Source organism: Heterocephalus glaber, unplaced genomic scaffold (genome assembly GCF_053883595.1).
Source record: "Heterocephalus glaber isolate CG9 unplaced genomic scaffold, H.glaber_assembly_v1.0 deba00001444, whole genome shotgun sequence".
Lineage (NCBI taxonomy): Eukaryota > Metazoa > Chordata > Mammalia > Rodentia > Bathyergidae > Heterocephalus > Heterocephalus glaber.
This window is the reverse complement of record NW_028258297.1, coordinates 20,292,476-20,306,017: the sequence shown is the minus strand read 5'-3', so window position 1 is coordinate 20,306,017 and position 13,542 is coordinate 20,292,476. Positions and strand designations below refer to the sequence as shown.

The 13,542-nt window shown below is 37.3% G+C and overlaps 1 pseudogene; it reads left to right on the top strand.

Annotated features, from left to right (window-relative positions):
- Nucleotides 1–3,257: 3,257 nt before the first annotated feature.
- On the top strand, nt 3,258–3,799 carry LOC101710910 (protein cornichon homolog 1 pseudogene; annotated as a pseudogene).
- The last annotated feature ends 9,743 nt before the right edge of the window (nt 3,800–13,542 follow it).

The window sequence follows — 13,542 nt, the reverse complement described above, 5'->3', positions numbered from 1 at the left end:
TTCTGCAAGATGAACAAATGTTTTTAACAGACTTTAACTCGATAAATGAGTGATGTTTTGCAATACTCATGTAGTACATGATCCCAAATGTCACATGATCACGAACAAGCCAGTGGTTCTTCCCCCTCTCTCTCCCTCCCTGCACTGCCTCTCCCTAAGGGATTGTGAGTAATCTTCCAACAGCAAGAGGTTATGAAGAAGATCTCCTCTCCAGTGGAGGAGGAGGAAAGGCAGAGAGTCCCTCATTTGAAATGAGATTAGGGATATGTGTAAAATTTTGGAAACAGTGAAAAATTTTTAGAAAAACACCACACAAAAAGTTTGTAGCAATATAAGCAATGAATCTGTTTAATGACAATGCGATGTTGTGTTTCTGAAAAAATCCTCCAAAGGAGGCAAAAGCAAGTATCTTTGGATAGACTCCTTATTAAAGTCACATGAAAAGAAAAATATCCCATCAAGCTAATAGATAGGAGTGATTCCATTAGTGATGGCAAAGGTCCTTTGCAAAACCAACCTCTCTTTTCTCCCTCACACCAGGTGTGAAGGCATTCAAAAGTAAGCACAGATTAATTTATTTTTCTTTATATTTTGTATTTTATTTATCATTTTGTGTATATTACAGTATAGCAGTCATAAATGTTTTTAGGTGGTGGATCTGAGTTTCCATTATTTCTTACAGGGAAATTCACTTTGATATACAAGTGCTTTGGATTCCAAGCATGTTTCTGGAACAAATTATGCTCACAAACCAAGGTTCTACTGTAATTAGAAAAATACAAGTGAAATATATATTATCTTATTTTGGAAAATCATTTCTAGGTTCATCTACAATGAGGAATATGTAAATTACTAGATATGAGACAATATAAATTACTAGATATGAGATGAATGAACATACACATTTTCTCAATATGGGAGAAAATCTGCAGCCACACAGCATCAAACAAAGGTAGAAATAATTAGCTATACCCTAAAAGAGAATGAATTACTACCTCTTATGGTTTGGGTCTTAAATGTAGCCCCCAGGCTCATATGCTAAAGGCTTGGTCTCCACTGTGCTATTGGAAGGTGCTAGGACTTTCAGAAGGTGGGGAAAGTGGATGGGAGTTAGGTCATGGGGATTATGCTCTTAAATGGATATTGAACTCTAGGGCCTTCTTTTCTCTTTGCTTTCTGGCCACCATGAGCTGAGAACCTTCTATATCACACACTTCTGCAGAGGCAAGCAACTTCTATGTCATATATTTGTGCTGTGACATTCTGTGCCACCACAGGTTAAGCAACCATGGAAGGAAATCTCTAAAACCATGAGCCAAAATTAATATCTGCTTCTTTAAAGTTATTTATCTTACACATTTTTTCACAGATATAAAAAGCTAACATACTACCTATGATAAAGAACTATTGTCAAAACAAAAAAACAAAAAATAGAAGAAAGAATATTCTGGTTATAAGAGTTTCAGAGGAATCAAGAAGCAAACCATCATAGTCATTGCCCAAAGAAATATAAATAAAGAATAAAGATGTTTCACTTAACAAGTTATTAAAAATTAAAATCAACATGAGTACTGTTTACATTCAACATTAAGTGAAAAAGTAGTACAAACAATATGATTCTATAATTTTAAAAGTCATCGCAGTCGTGTGGAACACGCTGAATCACCCCGCTGCAGACAGGCAGGTCTGCCCATGCCCTACCTAGGTCCTTAGTCTCGCAGAACACACTGAATCAGCCCGCTGCAGACAGGCAGGTCTGTGCATGCCCTACAGAGGTCTGGAGTCGCTCAGAAGATGCCGAATCACCCTGCTGCAGACAGGCAGCCACCTGGTTCCACACCATAAAGGTGTAGAGGACACCAGACCACCAGACCAAGGTACTGAGTCCCGCTTCTCCCAGCCCAGAGGTAGGGGCTTCTGAGCTGCCCTCCCACTGCTCCTGTCCAGAGGAAGGGGCTTCCCAGTCACCATACCTCCTGGTGCTCCCAGCCCACAGGAAAGGGCTTTTGGGTCACCATCCCTACCACTGCTCCTGGCCCCAGTCCCACCTCTCCCAGCTCAGAGGAGGTAATCCCCACAGGCACTAACAGCCCCGCGCCCCAGTCGAAATGAGAAAACATGTAAATAAGTCTCAAAACCAGGCTTCCAGATCACCTACAGCAACCCCAAAGGGAAATGAGATGGAACACTCTGATACTCAACCACCTAGACCCACTGAACTGGCAACAAAAGGGGATCTGGAAAAAATGAAATCAGAAATAATTTCTCAGATAACAGGAGAAATTGTGCCCCTAGTGCAAGACATGATTAATAAATCTAGAGAGGAGCTCAGGAACATGATGGAATCCCAACATAAGAAACAAATGGAATCCATAAAACAGATGCAAACAGATTTTCAGGAGATTAAAAACTCCACTGAAAGTCTACACAGCAGAATGAGCCAATGTGAGGACAAAATTTCAGATATAGAAGATAAGATTGCAATTAGTGACCAGGAAAAGAAAAATTGCTTCAAAATTATAAGGGAACATGAGAAATCAATCCAGAAGCTGCTAGATGATGCAAAAAAGAATAACATAAGACTGATTGGAGTCAATGAAGAAACAGGAGAGAGAGGAGATGACATAAAAAAACTCTTCACATAAATAATGGCAGAAAACTTCCCAAGCAGGGGAAAAGAGCTTGACATACAGATAAGTGAGGCATATAGGACTCCAGCTAGCCTTGATCAAAAAATCTACACATAGGCATATAATTGTTAAGATTCCAGAAACTCAACAGAAGAACAAAATTCTACAAGCAGTCAGAGGAAAGAAACAAATCACATACAAAGGAAAGCCCATCAGAATCACAGCAGACTTCTCAACACAAACCATCAAGGCAAGAAAAGCTTGGAGTGACATATTCCAAGCCCTAAAAGAAAACAGCCTCCAACCCAGATTGATGTACCCTGCAAAAGTATCTTTCAAAATTGATGGAGAAATAAGATACTTTCATGACAAAGAACACCTTAGGAACTTCGTGAATACCAAACCAGCCCTCCAAAGAATTTTACACACTATCCTAGGAACAGACATTGAGGATCACAACCCCAGGAAGCAAAGCAGAATGAACCCATCTGGCATGACAAGAAATTAAATGTAGGCTGCGGGGCTGGCGCCACCGCAGTGGTCGTGGCCACGGCCGGGGGAACTGAATAGTTTTACCCAGTTGGCCCCGTGTCACCTTTCTCCACTGGCACCGGCGCCACAGCCCACCACTCCACCCCAGCCATGGCGTTCATGTTCGTGGTCTTCTGCTACGTCCTGGAGCTGCTGCTCACCACCACACTCATCTTCTTCGCCATCTAGCACATTATAGCATTTGATGAGCTGAAGACCGATTACAAGAATCCTATAGACCAGTGTAACACCTTGAATCCTCTAGTCCTCCCTGAGTACCTCATCCATGCTTTCTTCTGTGTCATGTTTCTTTGTACAGCAGAGTGGCTGACCCTAGGTCTCAATATGCCCCTCTTGGCATACCATATCTGGAGGTACATGAATAGACCAATGATGAGCGGACCAGGACTCTATGACCCCACAACAATCATGAACACAGATACCCTAGCGTACTGTCAGAAGGAAGGATGGTGCAAACTAGCTTTTTATCTCCTAGCATTTTTTTACTACCTATATGGCATGATCTATGTTCTGGTGAGCTCGTAGGAAAGCACGCAGAAGAATGGTCTGGTTAAGCGCATGCGGAAGCCACCACAGGAAGGGACTCCATCCAGCAAGGTCTTATTCCCAGGAGTAACCCATGGGATCTGATCAGTTACTTTGAAACAATGACTATTTTTAAATGTTTCCACATTTTTTGCTTGTGGAAAGAGTGTTCATATGTTATACTTGGACTAAGAATTTAAGTGGAATTACGTATAAATTAATATAAAATGATTACCTCTGGCATTGACAGGTGGAACTTGCATGCCTTAAGGAACAGCCATACTCCTTTGAATGAGCTCATTAATTACCAACTGTCCGAGGCCATGGGAAGCTTTTGTTTATAGGAACCTGTAGGGCTCATTTTGGCTTATTGAAATGTCATCTTATTATAAAGTAGCTGTAGCTAATCAGGTGCTTCTGATGAAGTGAAAATGTATACCTGACTCCTAGGAAACGTGATAGGTTTCTTCATTTATCATGTAGATGATTATATCTGGTTACATTGACAAAAATAAGAAGAGTGGGATTTTTCCCCCTTTGACTTGAATATTATCCCTGTATAGTGCATGAATGAGAGATTTTCCATGTTTCCATCAGAGTAATATACTTGCTTTAATTCTTAAGCATAAGTGAACATGATATAAAAATATATGCTGACTTACTTGTGAAGAATGCATTTAAAGCTACTTTAAATGTGTTTTTATTTGTAAGACATTACTTACTAAGAATCTGGTTATAATATGCTTACTGTTCTAATCTGGTGGTAAAGGTATTCTTAAGAATTTGCAAGTACTTTAGACTTTCAAAACTGAACGAGAGAGAAAATTGTATAACCATCCTGCTGTTCCTTTAGTGCAATACAATAAAACTCTGAAATTAATTATTAAAAAAAAGAAATTAAATGTAAAGGGGGAGACCCCAACAAAAAGAAAAAGTCATGGCAATGACAAGTCAATACCTTTCAATTATAACCATCAATATTAATGGTCTCAATTCACCAATCAAAAGAAATAGACTAGCAGAATGGGTCAAGAAGCAAAATCCAACAATATGCTGCATACAAGAAACACACTTAATTCAAAAGGAAACTCATGGACTGAAAGTTAAAGGGTGGAAAACAATACTCCATGAGGCAGGAACCCCCCAAAAAGCAGCAGTAGCTATCCTCTTTGCAGATCAAGTAGATTTCAAACCAACACTGATTAAGAGAGACAAAGAAGGACACTACATCCTTGTAAAGGGAACAATCCAATAGGAAGAGATGGCAATCATAAATATCTATGCACCAAACACTAGTGCACCCAACTATATAAAACAAATACTAACAGACATGAAAAGTCATATATGCACTAATACAAATGTAGTGGGGGACCTCAACACCCCACTGTCACAAATAGATAGATCAACTAGGTTAAAATAAGTAATGAAATACTAGAACTCAATTGAACTCTTGAACAAATGAACTTAACAGATGTTTACAGAGTCTTCCACCCCACAAAATCAGAATACACATTCTTCTCAGCTGCACATGGGTCATTCTCCAAAATAGACCACATACTCACACATAGAACATGTTTAAATAAGTGCAAAGTAATTGAAGTTATCCTCTGTATATTACCAGACCATAGTGCAATGAAATTGGAAATCCATAGCAAAAGAAACTCAAAAAATTTCATAAACACGTGGAAATTGAATAACACACTTCTGAATAACCAATGGGTCACAGAGGAAATTAAAGAAGAAATCAGACAGTTCCTTCAATTAAATGACAATGACAATACAACATATTGGAATCTATGGGACACAATGAAAGCAGTCTTAGGAGGGAAATTCATAGAAGTGAATACGCATATCAGGAAAACAGAACGAGCCCAGTTAAACAACCTGATACTGAACCTCAAGCTTCTAGTAAAAGAAGAACAGGACAACCCCAAAGCTCATACAAGGGAGGAAATTATAAAGATCAGAGGAGAAATCAATACAATGGAGACTAAGAGAACAATACAAAAAATCAATGAAGCCAAGAGTTGGTTCTTCAAAAGAATCAACAAAATTGACAAACCTTTAGCCAACCTTGTCAGAAAAAGGAAAGAAAAGGCCCAAATCCATGCAATTAGGAATGAAAAGGGTGAAATTACAACAGACCCAGAAGAAATCCAGAGGATCATCAATATCTACTTCCAGAACCTATATGCCAATAAGATGGACAACACAGAAGAAATGGACAGATTCCTAGATACATATGAATTACCAAAGTTGAACGAAGAAGACCTAAAAATTCTGAACAACCCAATATCAACCAATGAAATTGAAAATGTAATTAAAAACTTATCAACTAAGAAAAGCCCAGGTCCTGATGGCTTCACTGCTGAATTCTACAAGACATTTAGAGAGGAACTGCTGCCACTACTGTTTAAACTCTTCAATGAAATTGAAAGGGAAGCAATACTCCCAAATTCATTCCTGGAAGCAAGCATCACCTTGATCCCCAAAGCAGAGAAAGACCCAACTGAAAAAGAGAACTATAGGCCAATCTCACTAATGAACATAGATGCAAAAATCCTTCATAAGATACTGGCAAACAGAATGCAGAAGATCTTCAAGAAGATCATACACCCTGATCAAGTGAGATTCATCCCAGGGATGTAGGGATGTTTCAATATACTGAAATCAATCAATGTAATACACTATATCAATAGAGCCAAGGACAAAAACCATATGATTATCTCCATAGATGCAGAAAAAGCATTTGACAAAGTCCAACATGCATTTATGATAAAAACCCTACAAAAAATTGGAATAGATGGTCCTACCTCAAACTGATAAAAGCCATCTATGAAAAACCAACAGCCAACATCATACTAAATGGTCAAAAATTGAAATCCTTCACACTAAAATCAGGAACAAGACAAGGATGTCCACTATCACCACTCTTGTTCAATATAGTTCTGGAAACATTAGCCACGGCAATTAGACAAGAGAAAGAAAAAAAAGGAATAAAGATAGGTAATGAAGAAGTCAAATTGTCATTATTTGCAGACGACATGATACACTATCTAGAAGACCCCAAGAACTCCACCAAAAGTCTTCTAGACTTAATAACCAAATTCAGTCAAGTAGCTAGTTACGAGGTCAACACACAAATATCAATAGCTTTCCTTTACACAAATGACAGACTCACTGAGAGAGAAATAGGGCAAATAATTCCTTTCACAATAGCAACCAAAAAACTGAAATACCTAGGAATCAACCTAATGAAAGAAATCAAAGACCTCTTCTCTGAAAACTATAGCACTCTGAAAAGAGAGATTGAAGATGATATCAGAAAATGGACAGACATCCCCTGCTCCTGGGTAGGAAGGATTAATATAGTGAAAATGGCCATACTTCCAAAACTGCTATATAGAGTTAATGCAATTCCAATTGAGATCCCAGCAACATACTTCATGGACCTTGAGAAAACAATCCAAAGATTCATTTGGAACAAGAGACCCAGAATAGCAAAAGCAATTCTAGGTAACAGAGACATGGCAAGGGGTATCACAATCCCCAACCTGCAACTCTACTACAAAGCTACTGTGATAAAAACAGCATGGTACTGGCAAAGAAACAGACCTGAGGACCAGTGGAACAGATTAGAAGATGCAGAAACAACGCCAGACACACTCAGCCATCTCGTCTTCGATAAAGGAGCCAAACACCCTCACTGGAGGAAAGATAGCCTCTTTAATAAATGGTGCTGGAAAAATTGGGCTTCAACTTGACAAAGATTAAAACTAGACCTGTATCTCTCACTATCCACTAAACTAAAATCAAAATGGATTAAAGATCTAAATATTAAAATAGAAACTCTGAACCAGTTGGAACAGAGGTTAGGTAGAACCCTTGAAGACATCAGTGTAGGAAAAGATTTTATGAACAAAACCTCAGTTGCCCATGAACTAGCACAAACAATCAACAAGTGAGATCTCTTCTTAGTAAAAGGCTTCTGCACAGCAAGGGAAACCACCAGCAGTGTGAAGAGACAACCCACAATGTGGGAAAAAATCTTCACCTATTCTTCCTCAGACAAAGGTCTACTATCTCGAATCTATAAAGAACTTAAAAAGATCAGACCACCCAAATTTAAAGACCCAATCCCAAAATAGGCATCTGAAATGAACAGACATTTCTCAGCCAAAGAAGTAGAAATAGCAAATAAATACATGAAAAAATGTTCAACATCACTGGTCATTCGAGAGATGCAAATGAAAACAATGCTGAGATTCCACTTCACTCCAGAAAGAATGGCTGCTATCATGAAATCAACCAGTAACAAATGCTGGCAGGGCTGTGGGGAAAGAGGAACCCTGCTCCACTGCTGGTGGGAGTGTAGACTGGTGCAAGCACTGTGGAAATCAGTATGGAGATACCTCAAAGAACTAGGACTGGAAGTCCCATTTGACCCCGCTATTCCACTGCTGGGGATCTTCCGCAAAGAATTAAAAGAATCATGCCACAGTGATATATGTGCACCCACGTTCATAGCAGCGCAGTTTGTAATAGCTAAAACTTGGAAACAGCCCAAATGCCCATCAACTGGAGACTGGATCAAGAAAATGTGGTTTTTAAAAAAATAAAATGGAGTACTACTCAGCCATAAAAAATGAGAAATTAGAGACATTTATAGTTAAGTGGATGCACATTGAGGGAATATTCTTAAGTGAAATAAATAGGACACACATGAATAAATACCAAATAGTTTCTCTGGTGTGAGAAACTGAAAGTGTAAATAAGGACTAAATGTATAATAGGTAATGTGAAATAAGAAGAAAAGGGCCAAAGGGGAAGAAAGTGGGAGGGCTAAGGGAAAGGATAGAAGGGAATGGGATTAATATGAGAAAATGGAAAAATAGGAACAAAATCTTTGTAAATAGGGAGGACTGGAGGGGTTGAAGGGAGGGCCGGGCAAAGGTGAAAAATAAGAACCAAGAGAGACTATGTAAAGGTGCAAATTTCCAATGATGAATGTCATTATATTGTATACCTAAAATGTACCAATGATTAGAATGAATAATCGATAATGTAAAATAGGAAGAAAAGGTCCAAAGGGGTAGGGGTAGTGGGAGGGGCAGGGGAAAGGAAAGAAGGGAAAGGAAAAATGCTGAGAAATGGAAAAAATGGAAATACTGTCTTTGTAAATAGGGAAGGGTGGAGGGGGTGGAGGGATGGCTAGGAATGGGGAAAAAATAAGAACCAAGACGCATTATGTAAAGGTACAATTCCTAATGAGAAATGTAATTGTGTTGTATACCTACAATGTACCAGTAAAAGAATTTAATAAAAAAATAAAAAAAATAAAAGCCATTAATTCCACTATTAAGTCTTTGTCAGAAATGCTCTTTAATATACAAATAAATACCAGCTTGAACTGCACATAAATGCACATGTCAAGAAATGATGTGTCCTCTGAGTTATTTCACCTAAAAACCATATTTTGATATTTAATCTACCACGAATCAAAATTAGTTTGTAGAAACCACAAAGTAAAATGTTTGCAAAATTCTGAGTTGCAAATAAGGCAACCTGCAATGAGCAATCTTTAAAGGAAATTAAGAAAGTAATTTCCCTTAAAATACACTACAAAATAATTTAATATGAATAAATCTAAAAAGGAGTGAAAGACTTGTATACTGAAAAGTACAAAACATTGCTGAAATACATTAGGAAATCTAAACAATAGACATCCTGTGTTTATGGATCAGGTGGATTAGTATAGTTACAATGTACAGATTATGCCAAATATTATTTACAGAGACAATGCAATACCTATCAGTGTCCCCATGACATTTTTTCACACAATGAAAAATCTATTCTAAAATGTAGATGAAATGTTAAAAGTTCCTAAGTTGCCAAAATAATATTTGAAACTAAGAACAACATGAAGCATTCACTTTTCTTCATTGGAAAGTTATTACAAAACCACAATAATCTGAATTCTAGTACTAGTACAAAGATCAACATACAGATCAATCCAATAGAGTAGGGATCCCAGAAATACACCATCACATTTATGTTGGAATGATATTCAGCAAGAGTATCATGATGATGCATTCAAAAAGAATTATTTTTTTCAGCAAATGGTACTGGAACATAAAAAAAATTAACTCAATGGACCAACAATCTATATAACTGTAATAACTAAAATTGTAAGACAGAAGAAAACATATGGATAAATCTTTATGAAGTTGGATATACTGATGTGTTCCTAGACATGATACCAAAAGGCCAGAAAGAACAGAAAAAAGAAAAATGAGGTTCATGAAAATTAAACATTTTACAATTGCAGTTAGATTAAATAAGTCTAGTACTCTAGTTCACAGTAGCATAACTATAGATAATGATGTACATTTGAAAAAATCTGGAAGAAAGAATTTTGAATGTTCTCACCAAAAACAAAGGTGAATGTTTGATGGGATAGGTATGCTATAGTGAATTGAACATCACAAAATGTGTGCATGTAGTGAAAGATCACACATGAATGAGTCAGAGTTCTACATAGGATCAGAATCTATTAAATATATGTTAGAGGTGAGTTATCAGATTGGTTTATATCATCTTAGGTGGAATAGTCCCACAGTGCCCTTTTGCAGGCTGGAAGTAAGTAGCTGGTCAATCAAAGAAGAGATGGAAGCTTCTGAATAAGAGAGAGAGTGATGCAGCTCCAGACCAAGGCTGAAGATCTGCAAGCCCCTTGTAGGGATGCATTCAAGAGTGAAGAACCAGAAGTCTGCTGTCCACAGGCAACAGCAGCAGGACAGAGTGGCACCTGCTCAAGAAGAGGCAAGCATACATGTGTGAGATTCACTCTACTTATCTTTCTTCCTTCCAAACCACTCGGCAGTCTATTGGGTGATGTGCTGCCCACATCCAAGATAAATCTTCTCTGCTTCATTTTCTGACCAATGTATCAATTTTCTCTGGAAAAAAACCTTCACATTCACAACTAGATGTGTGCTTTACCAATTTGGTAGGCTTCTACCAGTTGGTAGATTTCTTAATCCAAACTAGCTGACTACTAAGATTACCCACCACAAGAGCCCTTTGAATATGAACAATTATTATGAGTTACTGTGAACCCCTGAAATGTTATCAGAAACCTCTGCAGTAGGCTCCAATCTCCTGCTCAGTGTACAATGCAAGCCTGAGAAAAAAACCCTAAAAGACAGAACTAAGAGAGACAGAAATTGGGGAGCCAAGATGTCCAATGCTGCTTAATTATCAAAGGCTCTAGTCCATCTAAGCTACTATTTATTAGTAATCAATTGGGGTAAAGGTGAGCTATGTTCAAGGGCAGAACTATGTGCAAGAATGTGCAATCATGTGGTTTCTATGGAAATTAATGTAACCAAAGCTCATAGAGGACAAGATAAAACATTCTCAAATTAGGAGCAGAATAGACAAAGTATATCCTTGTAATTTGAACATTGTCCTTCTAGTTAACAAAGTTTAAATTGTGAAAATGAAATTTGATTGCAAGTTACTCTGACATCAGCACATAGGATTCAGCTGGACTCACTTCTCAAAACAAGCCAATTGTGGGGTTAACTCCTCACAGCCTGCATTGCTCACAGCCTGCTTCAGACATATTCAATATTCTTGCAATAAGTTAATTAAAATACACACACACACACACACACACACACACATATATATATATACTAAAAATTTTGTACATTATCAAAAAGTGAAAATATACCCTATATAATGAAAGAACATGTTTGCAGGTAATACAATGATTTGGTCACATCAGGTGCATGTACAGTGTTAAGAAACAATTATTGATCAGCTTCTAGTGTCCAGAACATATAAGTCTTACATATTAAGAACAAGGAGGCAGCAACTCAATCTACAAATGGAGTTCTATGGTTTGGATACGGTTTCTCCCCAAAGGTTCATGCTCTGGAATCTTGGTCCTTAGCATGGTGTTGTTGAGAGATGTGGATATTAAAAGGTTAGGTCTAATGAGAAGCGGTTGGGTCAAAGACACAGTGCCCTAAGAAGGAATTAATGCTCACCTCACAGGGAAGGCTTAGACCTTATGTGACTGGATTAGCTCTTGCAGGAGTGGGCTCTTACAAAACAAGGTCATACCAAGTGTTTGGTCCCTTCTGCATGTGCCAGTTCCATTTCTGCTTTTCTGCCATTTTGTAATGCAACTGGAGGAGGGACCTTCACAAGACAACAGTAGCATGCTGTTTGAACTTTCCAGCCACAATAATCTTGACCCAATGAAACCTCTCTTCTTTCTTTTCTTCCCCTATTAGGTTTATTGGTACATTTTAGGTATAAAATACATTTAAATACATCATGGGGATCTTGAACCATTACATGAATATCTTGGTTCTTTTCTTCCCCCCTTCCCCTGCCTTCCCTTCACCCCATCCACCCATCCCTATTTGCAAAGAATTTGTTTCTATTTTTTTCCTTTTCTCATATTTTTTCTTTTCCCTTCTTTCCTTTCCTCTACCCCTCCCACTTGCCCTGCTCCTTTAGACCTTTACTTCCTATTACACAATATCAATTATACATTTTTTAAATTAAAATATCAAGACCTAGGAGACATTACCACAGATTTTACAGAATTTAAAAGGATATAGAAAGCATATTTTAAAAATCTGTTTTGAAATATATTTGACAACTTCTAAGAGATACCTTGGAAGACAAATTAATGAAACTAACTCTGGAGGAAATATAAAATTTGAATAGCACCTATTAAAGAAAGTATATTCCTAGCTTGAAAACCTACCTGTATGACAACAATAGGCTCCTATGTATTTTAACTGATAAATTATATCAAACATTTAAAGCAGAAAAAAAAGGAACACTTCTCTCCTCATTTCAGGAAAACAACATTGTGCTAATCTTAAAACTGGATAAAGATAATAGAAGAAAAAGTATGAACATAGATAGAAATTTGTTTAACAAAACAAACTATTGAAAGTCAGATCTGGCAGTATGTAGAAAGTGGTTTTATTATAAGGATGGCAGTGTTGGTTCAGCATTGAAAGATCCACCCTCAAAAGTCATCATTTTAACAGAGGAAAGGAAAAAGCCATATTATCCTGTCACTAGTTGGAGAAAAAGTATTGGACTAAATTCTACAGCTGTTCATGGTAAAACTATCAGGAGACTAGAAGTAGAACAGAACCTTCTCAACAGATTAAAGACATGTACTCCATACTTCCAGTGAGAATGCCTTATATGAATGGAGAAGATACAATGCTTTCTCCTTAAGGTGGGGAACAAGGGCAGATATGCTTACTCTTCATGTGTCCAATAAACTTTGAAACCTAGGCCCAAACCAAAATAGTCTGGCAATAAAATGACACAATTAGGATAGAATTGGCAAGGTAGAAGCAAAATCTTTATATGTGGATGAAATGATCATCTACAGAGAAAATATGAAGAAATCTCTAGGAGTCCCTAGAACTTGTATTTGAATTTAGCAGGATTAGAAAACACAAGGTAAATATAAAAAGTCAGGTCTATGTATACTTACTATAAATGAAGAATTGGATATTGAAATTTAAAAGTTATGTAGGAGTACAAAGGACCTAGAAAAGTTAAAAAAAAAAAACAACAGTATTGGAAGACATTTAGTACCTAATTTTAAGACTTCCTCTAAAGCTACAGTAATCAAGGCAGTGTTGGTGTAAGGAAAGACATAGAGATCCATGGAATAAAACAGAGAATCTAGAAATAGAACCACGCATATATGGTCTACTGAGTTTTGAAAGATTATTTTACATTAACATTTTATAGAATATAAACTCAATTCAAGAGCTGAGGAAAA